At 49.7% G+C, this 3,856-nt stretch overlaps 1 pseudogene; it reads left to right on the forward strand.

Annotated features, from left to right (window-relative positions):
* The window catches only part of LOC101979391, a 15,058-nt pseudogene extending 12,705 nt beyond the window's left edge, over positions 1 to 2,353 (forward strand).
* The last annotated feature ends 1,503 nt before the right edge of the window (positions 2,354 to 3,856 follow it).

Below are 3,856 nucleotides of genomic sequence, written 5' to 3' on the forward strand. Positions count from 1 at the left end.
TGTAGACCAGGCTGGTCTCGAACTCACAGAGATCCGCCTGCCTCTGCCTCCCGAGTGCTGGGATTAAAGGCGTGCGCCACCATCGCCCGGCTAGGAGCTCCCATTTATTAACTGTTGCTCTCAGTGTTTGTGCTACTGGGGTTCTATTTAGGAAGTGGTCTCCTGTGTCAATCTGTTCAAGTGTATTTCTCACTTTCTCTTCTATGAGGTTCAGTGTGGTTGGTTTTATGTTGAGGTATTTGATCCTTCTGGATTTGAGTTTTGTGCATGGCGATAGATATGGTTCTGTTTTCATTCTTCTACATATTGATATTCAGTTATGCCAGCACCATTTGTTGAATATGCTTTCTTTTTTCCATTTTATATTTTTACTTCTTTGTCAAAAATCAGGTGTTTGTAGGTGTGTGGATTGATATCCATGTCTTTGATTCAGTTCCATTGGTCCTCCTGTGTGTTCTTATGCCAATACCAGGCTGTTTTCAGTATTGTAGCTCTGTAGTAGAGTTTGAAGTCAGGGATTGTGAGGCCTTCAGAAGTCCCTTTATTGTACAGGATTCTTTTGGTTATCCTGGATTTTTTGCTTTTCCATATGAGGTTGAGTATTGTTCTTTTGAGGTCTGTGAAGAATTTTGCTGGGATTTTGATAGACATTGCTTTGAATCTGTAGATTGCTTTTGTTAAGATTGCCATTTTTACTACGTTAATTCTGCCTACCCGAGAGCGTGGGACATCTTTCCATTTTCTAGTATCTTCTTCAAATTCTTTCTTCAAAGATTTAAAGTTCTTGACTCACTGGCCGCTGCTCACCCTGGAGGTGGAGGCCAAAGGGGAAACTTTGTGGACCTCCTATCGATGAGCACCTGAACAGGAGCTGCTGTCCTTGGATCCGGAAGAGATCCAAAAGCGCCTGGAATGTACTGAGTGCCAGTTCCGTAACAGCCGCCAGGATACTGATCCGGGGTCTTCCGGGGGACGTGACCAACCAGGAAGTAGGCGATCGCGATGGTCTGAGTGACTATGAACTCAAGGACAGGAGGTGGACAAATACAAAGGGACAGCTTTCGTGACACTGCTGAATGGGGAGCAGGGTGAAGCTGCCATCAAGGCCTTCCACCAGAGCCGGCTTCGAGAGCCGGAGCTGTCAGTTCAGCTGTAGCCTACAGATGCTCTGTTGTGTGTGGCCAAGCTGCCGCCCAGCCTGACCCAGGCACAGTGTGAGGAGCTGGTGCGGCCCTTTGGCAGCCTAGAGCGCGGCTTCGTAGTGTACAGAGAGCGCACAGGCCTCTCTAAGGGCTATGGCTTTGCAGAGTACATGAAGAAAGACTCGGCTGCCAGGGCCAAGTCTGATTTGCTGGGCAAGCCACTAGGGCCCCCCGGCTGTGCATCGCACAGATGCTGGGCAGCTGTCCCCTGCCTTGTTGCACTCCGGGTGCCTCTGTGTGGACCACCTGTCACCTGGCTTCAGTGATGTGGATGCCCTGCGCCAGGCACTGTCCGCGGTCTATATGCCCACCTTCTGTCAGTTGCCATGTGGCCAGGGTGGGCAGCTGAAGGGCTTTGCAGTACTGGAGTATGAGACAGCAGAGATGGCAGAGGGTGCAGAACAGAGGGCAGGTGGCCTGGCCCTGGGTGGCAGTCACCTTCGTGTGTCCTTCTGTGCTCCAGGTCCTCCTGGCCGCAGCATGCTGGCAGCACTCATTGCTGCCCAGGCCTTGTCTCTCAACCGAGGCAAAGGACTCCCGCCTGAGCCAAACATCCTGCAGCTGTTGGACAATCTGGGCCCATCTGCCTCCCTCCAGCTGCTGCTCAGTCCTCTGCTGCATGAGGTGCTAGTGGCCAGCAGGGCCTTTTGGGTGCGCCCCCTCCATGCTACGGCTCAGCGGACCTGCCCTGTCCACTGCCCTGCTCCAGTTAGCCCTGCACACCCAGAGCCAGAAGAAGCCTGGGATCCTGGGAGACTTCCCTCTGGGTACCCTCCAGACTGGGGCCCAACCTGTCAATTCCCTCCTTTGGGAGCTGTCTGCAGGGGGTGGGGCTGACTCTGGAACTGAAACCCGCTGAGGGAAGCCACAACCCTTACTACCACCACTGCTGGGCCCTTCTGGGGTGACCGGGAGCCCATGAGTCTGCATCCCCAGCATCCCAGCTCACTCCACACCCAACCCCTGTGGGGCTCTGAGGCTCCAGTCTTAGAGGCCTCCCTAAGGACAGTGTGCCCCTGCCAACGACCCCTGGGATGTCACTGTTGGGGGAGCCCCCAAAGGACTACCGCATCTCCCTGAACCCCTACCTGAATCTACATAGCCTGCTTTCATCCAGCAACCTGGCAGGCAAGGAGACCCGGGGCTGGTGAGCATTGTTTAATTTCCATGTGTTTGTGGGCTCTGGAATTAGCATTGCTGTTGAATTCTAATTTTAAGCCATGGAGATCCGATAAGATGCATGGCGTATGTCAAATTTTTTGTGTCTGTTGAGGTTTGCTTTGTTACCTAGTATGTGCTCAATTTTTGAGAAGGTTCCATGAGGTGCTGAGAAGAAGGTATTTTCTTTTCTGTTTGGATGGAATGTTCTATAGATGTCTGTTAAGTCCATTTGAGTTATCATATCTGTTAGAGACACTCGCAGCTCTAAAAGGTGACCTTTGACAATTGTCAGTGCTTTGACCCTGCTTATCTGTCAGGAGTGACGTGGACAGCCTTCTGGGTTGGATGGCTAGGAACAAGCCTGCTTTGGTCTCAAGGTAGAGTGGCCTCACAGCAAAACCTGCCTTCAGTCAGGACCAGAAGGGGTTAATCTTAACAAGCCCTGGCTGGAATCTTCTAGGGTGGTTGCACCACTGTAGAGAAATAGACCCTCAGGAAATACTGGTCTTTATTGTGATAGTCAATGGGAGGCTCCCCCAAGGGACTGAAATGGCTGAGAGGTCTAGTCTCATTTTGGGTCTTTCCTAGTTAGGTTTCCACTGCTGTGATAAACGCCATGACTGATACCAACTCGGGGAGACTGGGGTTTGTTTTCTACTACACTTCACCATCCATCCATCAATGAGGGGAGCCCAGGTTCAAACCTGGAGGCAGGAACTGAAGCAGAGACCATGGATGAACGCTGCTTACTGGCTTTGTCTCTCTGCCTTTCTACCTTCCTTGTACAACAGAACCACCTGTCCCAGGATCACATTATCCAGCACAATGAACCTAGGCTCCCCTGCATGTGTTAACAATTAAGAACACACCCTGTAGTCATGTCTGCAGGCCAATCTGGTGAAGGCAACTCTTTGAGGTTCTGTCTTCCCAGGTGTGTCTACTTAATAACTGAGGCTATTACTGCAAGGTTTTATTCATTTTTGAGAGAAGGTTTCTTGTAGCCCAAACTGGCCTCAAATTCAATATTTAACTAAGGATGACCTTGAACTTCTGATCTTCCTGTCTCTGTCTCTCAAGTGTTGGAGTTACAGGCATGTGCCACCAAGCCAGACTTAGAAATTTTTATTTATCTTCCCAGATCCATATAATTCCATAATGTAGGGGATCCCATGGTGCATTTAACTGTCCCTACTTTAAATTTTTACTTTTATTTACTTATCTATTTATTTTTGCAGTGGTGAGATCATATGTGCAGGACCTTGGGAAGAACTCAAGGCATGTGCCACCAGCCTAGCTTGTGTGTGTGTAGGTGTATGTACATGTGTGATCATGTGTGTGAACATGCACTCAACTAGTGTGTGCTGCCTTTACCTCCTTCTCCCTCAATCAATCCTTGATTTTGTTTTTTGTCATTGTTTTGAGACAGGGTCTATCTGTAGTCCTGAAACTCCATATATACACTGGCCTTGAACTCACAGAGATCCTCTTGCTTC

The sequence above is a fragment of the Microtus ochrogaster genome, chromosome 15 (genome assembly GCF_000317375.1).
Source record: "Microtus ochrogaster isolate Prairie Vole_2 chromosome 15, MicOch1.0, whole genome shotgun sequence".
NCBI classification, from domain to species: Eukaryota; Metazoa; Chordata; class Mammalia; order Rodentia; family Cricetidae; genus Microtus; species Microtus ochrogaster.